The sequence below is a fragment of the Harpia harpyja genome, chromosome 3 (assembly GCF_026419915.1).
Source record: "Harpia harpyja isolate bHarHar1 chromosome 3, bHarHar1 primary haplotype, whole genome shotgun sequence".
Classification (NCBI taxonomy): domain Eukaryota; kingdom Metazoa; phylum Chordata; class Aves; order Accipitriformes; family Accipitridae; genus Harpia; species Harpia harpyja.
In genome coordinates this window covers 65,516,658-65,534,296 of record NC_068942.1, presented here as the reverse complement: position 1 = coordinate 65,534,296, position 17,639 = coordinate 65,516,658, and the positions used below count along the sequence as shown (strand labels likewise).

General features: G+C 42.7%; 1 protein-coding gene across 4 annotated transcripts in view; it reads left to right on the top strand.

Annotated features, from left to right (window-relative positions):
* ITPK1 (inositol-tetrakisphosphate 1-kinase) overlaps positions 1-17,639 on the top strand; it is a 159,459-nt gene that overhangs the window by 96,757 nt on the left and 45,063 nt on the right. The gene's annotated exons all lie outside the window — the stretch shown is intronic.

Below are 17,639 nucleotides of genomic sequence, written 5' to 3'. Positions count from 1 at the left end.
TTAAACCAAAACTGAGCCAAACATGCTACTCACTCGGTCTTCTACCTAGTTAGTGTTCCCATCAGCTACTCAGCTTCCTTTGCTGTCTCCAGCAACTTAACAGGTTTCCTCAATAACGTTTGAACTTCAGATATTGCAGACCCTGGAGTTAATTTCTTTAACCACTTCCATGTTGCTTTTTTCCATGATTTTAAAATCTTATTGTTCTTAGATTCTTAAATTTAACTCCAAAACTAAAATTTCTACAACAACTAGTCTTCGGGGGTTCCCCTAGAAGAGAGAACTTCTGCATGAGCCAAGCTGCAACTCCTGAATTTCTTTCTCTCTCCTAACAGTCTTTTTTGAAGTACTGGAACTATTCCCTGGGGACACTCTAAACAGTATAAAAACCTTTAGCTGTGATATTTTAATCCCAGCATGTAATCAAAGTTACTTATGTTTGATTGTTTACTATTATATGAGATGCTGTTGCTGCTGTGCGCTCTCTGTTCTGATTTTGGGGCATATTACAGAACAGATCATGGCATCCTTCTCTTTTCCCTGGATTTCTTTTTATCAGATTGTCTGTTTTAGAAATACTCCTTGAACAGCTGTATGTATCTTTGGTGACTAGGAGAGAGGCTCAGCATGATGTAATGGGTAAGGCACTTGATTTGGGGCTCAGGGTTTTCTGCTTGGTGCTGGTTCTGACTTGCTGTGTGACTTTGGGCACAGCATGTCACCCCTGTGTCTCTTTCTTCTCTTGACACTCATCTGCCTGTCTCTTTCCTTTAGATGTCATATTTTTCTGGGCAGTAACCTCTTTTCCAAATATGCATACACATACTCTGATATAGTGAGTCTCTGATGCCAAGCAATCTGCGTAGGTTTTAACAAAAATTGTACATCTGTTGTTGAGTAGAAAACTGGGTATTTACAATTCAATGCCAAAGTAGGTAGTGAGGTTTTATTTTTTGGAAGTTAGGGAGCATGTACATTGCTGGAGTGGTGCATACTCAGAACTTCTCAAAATCAGGCCACCCAGTTAAAAGTGCCTGAAAATAGTTGTATATACATAGCTCTAGGCATTCATCTTTTGAAACTGTGGCCTTTACTCTCTGTGGCATACTTTTCATAGCAGTTTTGGTCAGAGGGGAGGGAGAATAATAGTCACAGAGGTCAACTTCAGGCACCTCTATCTGTATTTGAAGCTCCTATTAAAATGAAAAGAAAATCTGGTTTTAATTTAAAGGCTCTATATCACGCACATGATACTCACTTGTTTATGTAGGGACATATCAGTAAAGCATCCAAGTTAGAGGGCTGATGTTAGCTACTGCAAATAACCGTGCCTGTTTTCGGATGCAAAAGTCTCCCTTATTGATTGTATGCTCTCTTTCCACCAAGAACGCACGCAAACAGATGTCTCATTACCTTGCTCCAAGTGTGGTACGTGTTCACTCACTCCATTTTAATTTCTGTCTGAAAACTAGTGTACATGCGTGGAGGGAAGTAATTGGAATGGAACTGATATTCTCTGTGACTGGAAGGACTTTGTCCAAAGCGCATCAGCACACAGCAGTGTTGCACGTGGTGGTGCTCTGTACCCTGGCTGTCAGCACTTGGTAGGTCTCAGCCCTGATCTGTCAAACTGGAAAGACTCTGGGACTTTTGACCCAGGGAGGTGTCACCTGACATCTTTCTCATAAAAGCTCATTCATGCATCTAGGAGGGGGTTGACAAAGGGACATGGACATGTTGGTGTTATGATAAACAAGCCCTGGCTTTGAAATTTACAGCAGACAGCTGCTTCGAAAGGACTAATCCTGTCCTGAGAGAGGTGGCAGGAAGAGAAAGCAGGAAGCCCCAAAGGGAACCTGGAATCTCCTCTCTTGTACCATTGCTTGCTCTTGTTAAGGTAGTTTACAAAAGGATTTTCTAAGGTAAGAATGCTGAAAGTTAGCCATTTCATAAACAGAAAATACAAGCAGACTCTCCTTCCCTTTCTGCTTCTCCTCCCCCTTCCCAGGTTTTCGTTATTTTGAGCTGTCAGCTCTGTCCCAGCGTAGGTAGGAGGGACCAGATTCCTGGGGGCCCCTGTGGAAATGATGGGCACAGTCCCTGTGTTCCCAACCAGGAGTGGCAGTCTGCTGGCCTGCTAAGATACATCAGCTTGGTATTGTTCAAGCTGACTCTGGAGTCCAATAGACACAAAGCCCAGAGAATAATATAGAAAACACTTTTATTGTTCTGTCTTGGTGTGCCAGCCAGAATTCCTTGAACCAACAAACAATCTTCATCTTTGATCCTAGTAGTCTTGATGGTCACTGAGCTTTCAAAAGAAGCCTGTCTATAAAGTTCAGGTGTTACTTTTGGGTGCACTTAGGTTTAATGTTTAAATCTTGTGTGCTTTTGTGGCCAGATATGGGAAATCTGCATCCCACTTTCAGTCTCCTTTGCTTATCCGAATCTAAAAAGAAACAAGGCTGGACCTTTGATTCATTTATTGCGTACCAGAGTTGGTAACTTTCGTTTTACGCCTACATGCATCATTTCAAAGCATTTGTGTACTTGATAAAGCTGAAAACATGGAGAAGTTTATAGTAATTTAAGCAAGAGCTTCTATGAATTTTGTGTTTGGGGCTTGGGTGGATCTGAAGAATGACCAAATCTGCTTTTATGGGGTAAAGATATAAGCCATGACTGCACTCCATTGTCATGGGGCATTCCTAAGACATCTCCAGTTTGGGTTTTAAGAACAGAACACAGATTAAGTCTTGAGGATTACTGCCTCTCTAGAATTAGGAAAGGAGGAGCAGGGATTCTTCTCATCATGAGGAAGTCTTCACTGAATAAACTGGATGGTTTAAATTCCAGCACGGTTGTGTTTCAAGTTAGTCTGATCCTCTTGAGCAAAAATTTCCTTGGCTGGCATCCAACAAGAGAATATACTTTTCCCAAGTGTCTGGGTGCTAGAAAAAGTAAGGAAGGGGCAATGAAAGATAAATTGCTCACAATATCAATGTAAAACTTAGCTGGGAATACTTTTTGCAGCAAGTGGCTTTTTCCGTGATGTTTCTACTCGTTGTCGTAAGATCAGAGGTCAAGAAATAAGTCTTGAAAAATAGGACCTTTCATCTGAATTGGAAACAAGGACTGAGCTAGTAGAACATTATTCCAGTTCTGGTGTGATGTGCTCATGTCACTTCTGCTGCTGAAGAAGCAGTTTATTTTAAGATGTGTTACAGTAGTCTAGCGTGGACAAGAAAAGTAGCATCCCTCACATGTCCTCAGACAAGTATCTAGCCAACATGCAAGACCCATGGTTAGATTCTAATCTTTCCTCGTGAAGAGTCCAGCAGGACCTTAAGGCTTTATCAGGGTAGCATGGGGTCAGCTGATGATAACAGTACCTGAGAGATCCATGAAGAGGATGCTTTCCTTTACCAGGGCCACTAACATCCAGTCTAAAAGCACTGTTGGCTCCTGTTTCTGCTTATCTGCTGGCTTTGTGCAACTGTTATAACATCTGAGTGTATTAGCAAAGAAATCATGAAAGCTTGAGTGCCTTTATGTTCCTTGATGTCAGTAGTTGGCTCTCATGAATTTTCCAAGTGGCTTTCTGAAGTCAGAGTGGAAGAGGCTACAAGTGCAAAGGTTGATGGGAAGGACTTGAGATGATCTGAGTTTCTTGTATAGTTTATGACTGAGTGGAACCAAACCTCTATGGTTAGTTGCTTGATAGTCTTCCTGGACAAGGTCATTTACTTGTCATCGTCATTTGATACACTACACCACTAACATCTTGCTTTTCTTCCTGTTTGGGGTACTTCTCTTACAGTAGAGATTGGAAAGTGCTGGTTTTTTGTTTTTCTGATGTGTAAACGCTGTATATGGGGTGGAAATAGAGAGATCCAAATGCATCCATGGGCTGGTATGGCTATATGGAGACAGTCACCTCTTCTGGAGTGTCAGTAATCATGGTTCAGGTCACTATACTGCATTTGTGTAAAACAAACAAAACTGATTCTGCAGGATACAGCTTAGCTCTATGAAAATGGAAGGATGCTACGCTGAGAAGAAAGAGTGGTAGTGTTACAGGTATATGTTGCATCCTTTCATACCCTGTTTGGTGGGCAAGGTGTATGTGGAGCATGTTTCAGAACTCATGGCATTTGTAGGGAAATATGCAACTTGTTTAGTTTTGCACACTGAGAGTGAACCACTGCTTATTAAATTGGGCTAAAATAGTCTGACTAGTAGAAATTGTGTGTTCCCCAAATGGCACTGCATAGCCATGTTGCTTTGGTTGCCTTCAGGCCTTCTGGCCTATTAGAGTTCTTTGAAGCTGTCAGCTAAAGATTGGATAACTGAACACAAGTCAGCACATTGAAATAACTTTAAAAAAAAAAAAAATCGCTGCTCAGAGGGCAGATGTTAAGTAAACCAAAGCAACAGAAGGTGTGAGGCAGAGACCAAGACACAGAGATAAATAAACTGCTTTCAATGTGGCAAGTCAAGCATCCCATACTAGTGGTGTTCCAGGACTTTTATTAATAACTCTGGAAGGGGCGGATGAATGCAGGATGGCAAATTTTTCAGATAAGTCCAAATTGTTTAGTTTTTTTCCAGGCAGTGGGAGACAGCAATATCAGATGGGTCTACCAAAAGTCAGTGAGGAGTCAGCATGATGATAGATCCAGTTTATTGCAGTCTCTTGGGCCCATAAAGAAATAATATGGACAGCTCATGCATTGTTAAATTCTGCATTGACTCACTGCTCAGGAAAGACCTCGGCGTCACAGTGGGTAGCTCATTGGAAACTTCTGCTCCCTCTGCCTCAGTAGTCAAAAGAGAACATGCCAACAGAACCAAACAAAAAGATTATGGTGGCCAAAAATAGCATTGAAGATACTGAGCATACAATTATGGAAATAAAGCACTTGCTTTCCCCTGAAGACTGTTTTCAGTTCTGCTTTCCTGAATTTAAAAATATGCATTAGACATGAAAGGAATCCTGGAGAAAAGGAGCATGGTCAGTGCCTAGAGGTGGCCACACAAGGGGTGAGTAAGATCAACTTGGGGCTAGCAGAGGTGGAACAAAACCTAAGCAAACAAAGTACGAGTAAATGGAGAAACATTCCCCTTTTTCTCTTTCCGACCGTGTCAGAGTAGAGTTCCACTCAGTATCTGTGCAGTTGCCATAAAACATCAACTAAGATCTTAGCTGGACTGAAAAGGGTAGGAAACATTCACAGCTAGGTTTAAAAGGTTTACAAACCATCATGGTTGGGGGTATATGGTACTGACTGGTGGGTGTTAAAAAGAAACTCCATTTATGAACTCTGAACTCCGTAACTTGGGATATTTTGGGGGACAATATATATTCCCTTTCCTCTGATTTGAAATTCACTGTCAAGCAGCAGAAATGGAGATGACATGGTATCAGCTGAACTGTGGTCTCATTTGGTTTGATAATTCCTGTGTTTGTTTCTCATCTCCCAGGAAGCAGGAATGCCTGAAACTGCAGTAATGATATAAAGCATTTTCTAGTTCTACATAACTTTTAAACCTGATACGAGTAGTAATGTTTTGGCACTGTTACTGTCTTGTGAATAAAGTCTTGGAATTTTATATTAGTTATTATGAGGACTCTGCATGTTAAATGGGAACTTCATATAGAGCCTGATGTTATTCTTCCAGAAATATGGCTGGATGATGTGATGACTGTTTTTTTTCTTTCTTTGATAGCTTTCTCTTCTGCTGTATTAAAGCCCATACAAGACCCTGTAGAGCAAGGCAAGGGGGTGTGCACAAGGGGACAGAACCATGGCACTGCAGGGCAGGCACTTGTAATACATGGCAGGGACATAATGGTACTGAACACCCTTGAAGAAGTTTGTCTGTTAGCTTTTGTTCTACTAGAGGATCAAGGAAGTCATCTTCCAGGTCATGCTGGTGCATTGTCTGAGACAGGCCGTTACTTAGCACACTGGGACTTTTCAACTTTTACAAATTTTTGTTTCATTTCCTCCCTTGCTGCCTGGCAAAATCATGAGGACGACTGACCAGTTGCAAAATTTATCTCCCATGTAAATATGAAAATGATTGAACAGATAGTGTTTCACAGGTCTCACCCTCCTGCCCACCCTAACAAGCTTGCTCCATGATCAGAATAGCTGCAGCTTTTCCCCCTTGCTGCAGCTCAGCTGCCAGCTTCTTTAATGTCTGCTGGGCAAGGAGGGAAGTGAGCATTCAGCTGTTACTGAGCGTGTTAACTTTAGACGCGGCATTGGGATTCCTACAGGAGTGGAGTGTTAATATTCCAGGTCCTTCTTAGTCAGCCTGAGGACACCATGGGGGTGTTTCCTCTGTCCCTGAGTGCCAGTGAGCAGCCAGCAGTGAAATCTATCCTGCAGAGACGCAGAGTGTTAGTCTTTCAGACATCTACCCACCATGCATCTACTGACAAAGGGTATATGAATATTCTGAATGAGGCCTCTCTTTTGACCAAGAGACACTAAACATACTATGAAGGTGATGGAAGATGTTAACATTCAGGAAGAGCTTTGTCTTTTCTGATCTGTATTTTATTAATGTTTGAAGGTCCACTAAGATCTTGGTTGTGTGGGAAAGTTCAACTTCACTGAAGCAATTTCTTCACTTAAAACAGAGCTTAATCTATCATACCAGCTTACTTGCTGGTGTGTTGACAAGAGGCCCATCCAGGTAAGTAGTCGGGACACTGATTATGAGCCCCATCCTGTGCCAGGTCCTGGTTCATATGTAATACAGCTAATCCACATGCATCATTGTGGGCAAGGCATAGGTTAATATGGCTCTGAGACTTTAGGGTCTGTAATGCCAGTGCAGTTTCATTTCAGCCAAATTTGCAGGGATACTTACGTTTCTCTAATAGTCTAATTTGACTTGTATTACCTGATGTTTCTGAAGAAATGCAGTGCATAGAGCATCAGGGCCAGGAGCCAGGCATTTTTTTATCTCTGTTGTTGAGATTCAGGGCATGATGACAGCCCTGCTTACTCTCTTGATCTCTAAAACGCCAGCCCAACTTCCCTGCTTCACCAGGGGAACCTTTTGAGGGTTAGTCAGCACTTGAGAAGCCTGTGAGTGTGCTGTTTGAACACTGGGAGGAGGGGGTAAGTATGATAAGATTTTTGGTCACAAGGCTACTGTAGTGCTGGGACAAATTAATGGAGTAGTTATGAACCTCTTGTACTGGAGGTTTTAGGAACAGGTTAGATAGTTAAACATCTGCCAGTGTTGGTGTTAGGAGCATTTTATCTTGCTGGCATGCAATGGGACTGGGGTAGGTAACCTGGTAACCTTTCCAGACCAGTATTTTCTGATGTTGATTGTCCTTCAGAATAAAAAACATCAGCTACTGACAGCTTGAGCCAGGGAGCTTAACGAAGTCATGCTGAAATGTTAATAGATACCTGTCCTGTGCAGGGCCAGCACAGAGGGAGACCCGTAGCATATATGTTTACCTGTGCTGGCATAAGAGCTAAGCAGCCTGAGTAGTCTTGGGCTCCCACTGGGGCAAAGTCTCCATGGGTCAGTACAGCCAGACCTGGATATGTTTGGCTGTGCTCCCTTACAAAAAGCAGCATGTTTTAGCTGAACACAGTCATGTTACTTTAGCTATGTGACTTCTGGGCTGAAGCTGGCTTCATTCTGCTTTTTTTGGGATGCTGAGAGAGGAGCTGTGGTCTGGCTGCACCTGTTCACGTGGACATGGCACAGCAGGAGCAAGTATTTCTTCCCTCGTGGAGAAATTTGTGGAATGAGTTTGTCACTTGCTTCACAAGGGTGAGGCAGTTGAGTGATGCATTCCTGAATCAGCAGGCTCCTCTTGCCTTGCAGTGTTAGGCAACCGCACATTAAATCTAAAGCTATAAATTGTATAATTTGCGTAAGATATTAGGCAGAGAAGCACAATGGGACAGATGCTAATTGCTGATTTGGGAATCCTCACAAGCATTTGCTAGGAGATAAACTGCCGTTACTTCAGTATAGGGCAATTAGTGTTGGGTTTCTAGAAGGAGAGAAGTGTATCACAGCAACTGATTTCTGGTACTGTGTAATTTGTTGATGCTATTGTTGTTCTTGGGGACAGGTTTTTAGTTCCTATTTAAGAAAATATTTAAAAAAAACCTGCTAGTTTTGGCAGGAAGGCAGATGCAGTTCAGGAGGGGTGCTTCCACCAAGAAAGCTAGCCAGTTCAAATGCACTTTCCTTGTATTTTGCTGCAGGGAAATGAATTCTAGCATAAATTCTTTGGCATTCCATGGATCTGTTCTAGGTTGTTGTGCAGGTATGCCAGATTGCAAATGGGTTTGGTTTTGGTTGATTTTTGCTGTCTTTGTGTCGTGGTTTAACCCCAGCCAGCAACTAAACACCACGCAGCCGCTCACTCACTCCCCCCCACCCAGTGGGATGGGGGAGAAAATCGGGAGAAGAAGCAAAACCCGTGGGTTGAGATAAGAACGGTTTAATAGAACAGAAAAGAAGAAACTAATAATGATAATGATAACACTAATAAAATGACAACAGCAATAATGAAAGGATTGGAATGTACAAATGATACGCAGTGCAATTGCTCACCACCCGCCGACCGACACCCAGCCAGTCCCCTGAGCGGCAAATCCCTGCCCCCCACTTCCCCGTTTCTGTACTGGATGGGACGTCACATGGTATGGAATACCCTGTTGGCCAGTTTGGGTCAGGTGCCCTGGCTGTGTCCTGTGCCAACTTCTTGTGCCCCTCCAGCTTTCTCACTGGCTGGGCATGAGAAGCTGAAAAATCCTTGACATTAGTCTAAACACTACTGAGCAACAACTGAAAACATCAGTGTTATCAACATTCTTCGCTCTGAACTCAAAACATAGCACTGTACCAGCTACTAGGAAGACAGTTAACTCTATCCCAGCTGAAACCAGGACACTTTGCAACCTGGAGTCTGGTGTCAGTTTTGGGGGTGAAATCTACACTGACATTTTATTGCAGTTATCATGAATTTTGATACTGAGTTTTCTAATCAGTTGTTAGGCTGCCAGTTAGTTAAACTGCTAAATCTTGAAATGTGTTTACCTAGATAGTAGAAGTGCTTAGGGGAGTGCAGAGCTCTACATTTGCTAGGTTTTGTAGTCATTCTGAGTGTTGTGTCTTCCAGCACTGCCCCACAATGTTTGTATGCCTTCCCATTTTATAAGCTGTATATGAAATATAGGCAATTCTGTAAGCATGATGCTTCCTCTCAAGGTCCTGTACTGTGGGAAAGTAAATGTCCTAGACACTAGAGCTGATTGTAATTGCTTTTGGGTTTTGGTATTTTGAAAGAAAATAATGTTAGAAGAGATCAGAAAATACCCATTTTATTTTCACTGAAGAAATGATCATTTATAATGAACTTAAAAAGGGTGGTGGAGAGAGCATTTCTGAGATTTCAGAATTTGGAGAAGAAGAAAAGAGAGGAAAATATCTCTTCTTTTCCTCCCGTTCCTCTCCCACTCTTACTCCATAGCTTGCTGGCTCAAGAGTCCCTGGGAGAAAGGCAACTTGTTCTTCTGGACACCTATATGAGTTGAGAGTAAAGGAGCTTTGCTTTATGCTTCACTGAAGAGCATCTTGTTTCACACTGTGACGAAAGTGTGAGCCCTGTTGCAGGCAGTTTGGCTTATCCCTAACATTAAGGACTTACTATAGCTGTAAACTAGTTATATGCAGAAGTAAAATACAAACTGTGCTCACACTGATGGGGGGCTGGAGTTGCAGGAGAGTCCCATCTAGGAGGGTCTGAGGGTTTGTCTGCATAAGGTGTGTTGCTTTTCATTCCTTCCAGTGAATGATGGCTGTAATGTGGATGCTCTTACACAACTTCCTGCGTGGGAGGAGGGATGAACTGTACCAGAAGAAGCACTTTTATAGTCTGTATAACTACATCCATGCAGGTGTTGGGGCAGGGTTACCATTCCAGATGGTAATTGCACCTCTGGCAGGAATTGCTCTGTGGATGCAGCTCTTTGCAAGTGCATGCCTGTCTTGAGCCAAGATCATACAACACTCTGCCTCTTCCCTTACTCCTTAGAGTGATTATTTTCAAAGATACTGTTGTGAATTAGGACAAATCCTGTGTGAAACAGGCTGAAGATGTGTAACCAGTACCATCATTTAAGTGGTTAGAGAAGCTTTAAGATTGTTTATGTAACCAAGTAGCTAAAACAATAGCAGTACCTGTGCCAAACACACAGGCATATGTTGCTCTCTGGAGGCAGGTATGGGTGGAGGACCTTACGGGGTTGGTTTGTGAATGTTTGCCTGGGACTGGCTTCATGCACCAGATGCAGCAGTAGCAGCCACCTAAGCTATTGCTGTGGGAAAAGATAGGGAGTAGCTGAAACAGCTTCAACAAGTGGTACATATGTACCTGTGAGGCTGCCTCGCTCCCCCAGAGCACAAAAAAGAGCATGGAAGGCAGACAGACTGGTTATGCACACCAAACGCTCCTTTTTTTGTTCTTCCTGGAAGGAAATTGGACTTTCTGTGTTAGTTCGGTATCCAGGCTTATCAACATACACTACATAACCAAGCTTATCGAGTTCTGGCCCGCCTGTTGTAGGCACTTTATCATCCAGCCCATTTCAGAAGCCCAGGGTGATCCAGTGGGAAGAGCAGTCAAGTTTTCCCACTTCTCCTCACCTTATTAGAAAAATTTAGGTTGGAAAAGACCCTTAAGATCAAGTCCATCCATAAACCTAACACTGCCAAGTCTACCACTAAACCATGTCCCTAAGAGCCACATCTACATGTCTTTTAAATACCTCCAGGGATGGTGACTCAACCACTTCCCTGGGCAGCCTGTTCCAAAGCTTGATAACCCCTTCAGTGAAGAAATTTTTCCTAATATCCAATCTAAACCTCCCCTGCCACAACTTGAGGCCATTTCCTCTCGTCCTATCACTTGTTACTCGGGAGAAGAGACTGACACCCACCTCGGTACAACCTGCTTTCAGGTAGTTGTAGAGAGCGATAAGGTCTCCCCTCAGCCTCCTTTTCTCCAGGCTAAACAACCCCAGTTCCCTCAGCCGCTCATCGTAAGACACGTGCTCCAGGCCCCTCACCAGTTTGGTTGCCCTTCTCTGGACATGCTCCAACACCTCAATGTCTTTCCTGTCTTGGGGGCCCAAAACTGAACACAGTACTCCAGGTGCGGCCTCACTAGTGCCGAGTACAGGGGGACGATCACCTCCCTGCTCCTGCTGGCCACACTATTTCTGATACAAGCCAGGATGCTGTTGGCCTTCTTGGCCACCTGGGCACACTGCTGGCTCCTATTCAGCCGGCTGTTGACCAAAACCCCCAGGTCCTTTTCTGCTGGGCAGCTTTCCAGCCACTCTTCCCCACGCCTGTAGGGTTGCATGGGATGGTTGTGACCCAAGTGCAGGACCTGGTACTTGGCCTTGTTGAAGCCTTATTGAACCTCATACAGTTGGCCTTGGCCCATCGATCTGGCCTGTCCAGATCCCTCTGTAGAGCCTTCCTACCCTCAAGCAGATCAACATTCCCACCCAACTTGGTGTCACCTGTAAACTTACTGAGGGTGCACTCGATCCCCTCGTCCAGATCATTGATAAAGATATTAAACAGAACTGGCCCCAATACTGAGCCTTGGGGAACACCACCTGTGACTGTCTGTCAACTGGATTTAACTCCATTCACCACCACTCTTTGGGCCCAGCCATCCAGCCAGAGTTTTACCCAGCAAAGAGTACACCCGTCCAAGCCACGAGCAACCAATTTCTCCAGGAGAATGCTGCGGAAAATGGTGGCAAGGGCTTTACTGAAGTCTAGGCAGACAACACCCACAGCCTCATCCACTAAGCAGGTCACCTTGTCATAGAAGGAGATCAGGTTAGTCAAGCAGGACCTGCCTTTCATAAACCCATGCAGACTGGGCCTGATCACCTGGTTGTCCTGACTGTGATGGCACTCAAGATGATCTGCTCCATAACCTTCCCCGGCACCGAGGTCAGGCCAACAGACCTGTACTTCCCCGCATCTTCCTTCTGGCCCTTCTTGTAGATGGATATCACGTTTACTAACCTCCAGTCAACTGGGACCTCCCCGGTTAGCCAGGACTGCTGATAAATGATGGAAAGTGGCTTGGTGAGCACTTCCGCCAGCTCCCTCAGTACCCTTGGGTGGACCCCATCTGGCCCATAGACTTGTGTGTGTCTAAGTGGTGTAGCAGGTCGCTAACCATTTCCCCTTGGATTATGGGGGCTTCATTCTGCTCCCTGTCCCTGTCTTCCAGCTGGCAGGTGGCTCAAGAGTCTGGATACTTAAACAGTTCAGAATCCCTTCTAATTTCAAGTCCAAATTGATTCACAGTCAAGTTTACCCACAAAAAGAAGTACCATGTTCTTTTAACAACACAGATTTCTGTCTACATTGGCTGTTTCACCTTTTATTGGAGCCTGAATGTTGGCACAAACAAAACCAGCTCATATTGAGGCAGAGCTGGGATTCAAAGCATAATGGGTGTTTACTGGATGAGAATCACTTCTAGACATGCACACACTTCTCTGAAGCTGGCAGTACTTGTCTTATCTTCCATATTTACATTTCTGATTTATCACAAGAATTTTATCTTTAGGAAGAAAAGCCCAGTCATAGTTCTCTATCTATTCCTACAATCACATATTTTTTTCCTCTTCTATTTTAGGAATAGGAAAGAATCCTTAAACAAAATACCTCCTAAATAGAAAGATACCAAATTTTAGGTATATTTTTAACTATGTAAGTTAGTGAATTGCATCAGATCATTAGTGTTTATTTAGTTGAAGTGAAAGTAAAAGCCTGCCTAGAGCTGAAGAGTAGAACAAATGCATTTCATATTGAATTTAATGTGTCTCGTCATATGCAGCTGGTTTTTATCCATTTTCCTTCTGCACTCTCATGCGGTCTTTGTTTTTCATATTATTTTGTCCAAGAGAATTTTTTTTTAATAACTTTCCATACTTGGTTAGCCTTTATAGGAAAATTCGGTTTTCCTTTTGTAAAGGTAGATCCACATGCACTGAACGTTTGTTCAGGCTTATAGGGAAGTTTGTTTTATTTGCAACCTAAATGTAAGTGGGCTTCCTCTTACCTTCTTTTTTGACTTTAAAAAAACAACTGATTTTTTCAAAATATTTTCTGGTTTGTGCTCTGATGGTGTAATTTTTTTCCTCTGTATACATCATGTGCTGCAACTTCTAAAGACTAAGGTGCTGATGTGTGATTTTAGTGGCTGTAGGGCACATAGTATTAATCTAGGAACTGCAACATCATTGTCTCAATTAAAGAAAGGGTATTGTGTCAGCCAGGAAGGTAAGGAGAGAGATTTGAAGTTGTTAAAGACAAACCTGTAGCAGAACTCCACTGTGTTAGGGCTTGAAAGGCTTGATCCTGTTCCAAGCCTTTCCAACGGTGCCTGGGTATTAATCTCTCCACCCCCTTATTTCTTCATTTCACACCTCTGTCCTTCATCAGTCCTATTTGTTTGGTTTGAAACTTCTCCGAGGGAGACACTACCTCTTATCATGTGTTTTGCACAGTGCTCAAAATATTTGCCTTCCAATGCCACTGTAATACAAATGATCCTACGATGTTAGGGGAAAATAGTAAGGCTTCCACGGTGTCCACATAGCTTTTAATTGTAACGGCATACAGAGGAAACGCTTTGAAACAGCATTTAGTGAAAGCTGAATTCTGAGCTATGACCTGGTTTCTTTAAACATTCAGGTTTTGTCATTATTTTGAAGCCTGCAGTATCTGATGCTAAAAATACACTGTGCTGAGCTTCCCACGTATATGTAGTTATATAAATCTTGCCATAAATAATACTTGTTCACTCGATCATTATAGAAATGTCTTGCCATGCAGTTCATAAGGGATTTGCTCAGAGCAAACCGAAATTGAGTAGAAAAACACAGATTAGAATGAGGGTTCCTAGACCTATTTAGATCCTGCTTTTATAGCATCATTTCAATCATTTCATGGCTTAGTTTGTAATTTCTCCAATATCTAGACAAATCTGAAGGGGGCTAAGGAGAATCCTCCTTAATTCTTCAATCAGCTGTGAAATGCGAAAGGTTGGTGCTGCACCTTTCGAGTTGCATGCCTTGAAAAGGTTTAAGTTAAATATCTTAATAGTCTATTATTGTGCTATGAGCATAAGCATAGAGTTGAATGCTTCAGTCCTTCACAGTTTGGATTTCACAGCCATTTTGTAGAAATGTTTGAGACTATAAAACTGAAATACTGAGTAGTATGAAAGTCCTGGTTGTTGTGTAGTTATTGGGAAAAGGTGTAGTTTATAACTGGGAGGGAAGAAAGCATAGATGAACTGTTGGTATGTGGGGCAGCGTTCTTCAGGCTAGCAAGACCTGTGCTGTAGTGAGTCTCCTGAATCCAGTTATCTTGACTAAACCAAAAAAAACCCCCAGAATTCATTTTCTGGAATGAAACATTCTGGTCACAGAAAAGTCCTGGTGCATTTGAGCTTTGGAAAAAAAAAAAAAAAAAACCAAACCAAAAAAAACCCAAAGAAAAGAAAAAAGATTGGTGCTGAAGGGGGGGTTGTCTGGACAGTGGGCAGTTATGAACAATAACTCCCAGGATATCACATATAACTTGCAGGTATCAGTATAGCAAAGCACAGATGCAAAGATTAGTGTAAGCGCAAGCTTGTACTAAGCAAAGTGAAGTCAGTGAGATGGGAGTGAGTGGTGCAGCTGAGCTCTGAAAGAGTATAAGTAGCAAGCATACGCCAGAAAGTCTTATGGGATCTCAGGATTGATTTAATTAGGAAGCCAATGTTTTGGCTTAATTCTCAGAAATGAGCAATCCCTACCTGCACGAGTCCCAGTTTTGTCTTGGGTTCTTCAAGCGATGGATGTCATCAGGGCCCAGTCCCTCAGCTAGATCGATCGCCTTCATGTCTCTGAGTTTATTCCTGCACACCCTGCTTCAAGTTGAAAAATAAGATTGTAAAATTATTGTACCGGGAACTGCTGTGAATTTTTTTTCTGCAAAGAAACAAAACTGCAGCTTGTTAGACCTATTAGTAACAGCCAAACTCTATAGAACCTAATTCAGACCTTAAAATAAACCTCTAGAGCGGAAAATTATAATGCACAGAACAGCAAGGCAGGAATGCTCAGACAGCTCTGGAGGAGTGAGACCTGTCTCCCACGAAGGATGGTGGGGTTTTTGGTGCCCAGCTCCTTCTGTCCCCAGAAAGGCCAGCCTGCCCGCTTCTTGGGACCCCCGTGGGTCATAATGGTACAGCACTGGAGCGAAAAGGAACATGTATTGATTTTAAGAAGCAGAAGGATTGCAGTGTTCAATTTAAAAGTATGCCATTTTCTTTGCGGGTCCCAGTTCTTATTCCTGTGCTGTGAGGTGAGACTTGTGCATAGCTCTGCTTTGAGTTACCCCTGGTCTAGCTGCAGTAGGGGTAGTTTGTTGTTTTACAGAAGGCAAGTGGAAGATGAATGGAATTACTCGGGGCATCCGGGTTTGCCTCCAGCACTTCTCATCCAGCTGATTTGATTCTAACTAACATTTGTGGGTCAGATCTGCGAGTTCACTGCCTTTTGATTTAGAATGATGTTGCGGAAGAAATTCAGTTTTCTGACCTTTTGCTGTTGTTCTGTCATTTCTCTGCCTTCCCTTTTTCATTCTGACTACGTGATCTATGAATGTAAGATTGAGCAGGGATCCTTTCTGGGAGGATACTCATCTATTTCCCTTAAAAAGGAGGCAGGGAACATGAGTGAGAGAAGACAGGTTCAGAGGAATAGGAAATTCAGGCTGTGTAATGGGGTTGCATTAATAATCATGAGAATAAATTGCTAGTCCTTGCACTGGTTTTTGAAAGGGATATTGCAAAAGAAGTCAGTAATTAAAATTTAAGCAGGTTGTTTGGGGTTTTTTTTTTTGTGTGTTGCTATTTAAAACCTAATTATTCAACAAATTATTTGATAGAACTTAATGCCAGTTATTACAAAGTAGTGAGAGAACAGATACTCAGACGTCAGAATTTTCCTGTCAGGGCATGACTGTAGCAGTTAGTCTTTTAGGAGAACAAACAGTGAAAAAGATTTAAAAAAAAAAAAAAATCTGTTTTCTCTGTCCATATTAAATAACATGCTAAAAGAGGATACTAAAAGCAAATGAAGCATTTTTTTTGTTGTTTATCCTCAGTGCCAGGTGTAACCAGTGCTGCAAGCAGCTCTTCTCATACTGCAGCTCTCTTCTCACCCTAGTGAGAAGAAAAACATGATTAGAGAACATCTGCTCTAGTTCAACAGATGCAAGCATCAAACAAGGTTATTTGTAAGAGAACCTGAGGAACCTACAATTCTAGGTTGTACACAGGTACAAGAGTAGAGCATGAATTCCACTGGAGAGTGCTTATTCTTAGGAAAAAAAAACCAGACAAAATGTTCCAATGTGTGAATGTAGATACCTTACCTACATGCTAAATCTGGGTACAGAGCTTGACAGACACTGTCTTCTAAGTGTCTGGAAATGTGTGCATGTTTCTCCCTTCCCATTTTATTAACTCTTAGTTGTGCCAGAGACCCCACTGGGGAGGATTTCTGACCTGCTCAGTATTTGCCACTTTAAAATTACAAGCTCATTCCACAATGAGCTTGAATTGCTGGCAATACACACTTTTCCCACCAGGCTGGGGAAGGAGAAGTAAGTGCAGTTTATGTTCTCTGAATGAAAGCCCTCTCTATAAAGACGGGTATACCGGTGACAGCAGGATTGCTTCTCTAGGCTCTTGTGAACGCTGGCTCTTGAGCAACATCCATGCTATACACTACAGCCGTACGCACGTGAGGTCTTCCAACCAAACATCCCTTGTGCCCCATCCCAATGTGGCCCATTGCTGCAGTCACCTGTCTGCATGGGATGTGGCCCAAGGCTGTGCAGTTCCAGGGCACCATACAGCTCAGCTTTTTCAGTCACTCTTGTCAATGAGGAAGTGTGTTTACAGAAGGATCGGGAGGATTGTAGCACAAACCCCAATGGACTGACAGTGTTTAATAAAATTTTAGGGTTAGTTTTAATTTGCATCTTAACAGGAAGTTTATGAAGTAGCTGGAGTGAAAGTAGGCTCCCAGATCTAACCCACGCCTGAATTAAAGTACCTCCAAACCTAGCTACAGATTCTGTGTTCAGGTCATCTGGTTTAAGACTATAATCTGAGTTAACTACGCAATATGCATGTGTTCTTCCATACCAGCAGTAGATCTGTACTTACTTGATAGCGCTGTAGTAGGCACAGGGTCTAATGCCTAGTCTTTTGATTTTTAGTCATTCAGACAGTGATGTTAGTCTTACCATTGCAGAATACTTCTGGCAAGCAAGAACAATGAGAAGAGATACTATTTAGGCTTCAGATCCCAATGTCCCCAAAGGTAGCCAAAACGTAAAGCAGTGTGATTTTTTTTTTTTTTTTTTCCCCTGTCCTTATCTGTCAATATCTCCAAAATTGTAGTGTCCCATTCTTGTCTCCAGAGCCCTTCTCTATTCAGTTTGTCTCAAGCCAAGTAAAAAACTCAAGTGTTTTATGTGAC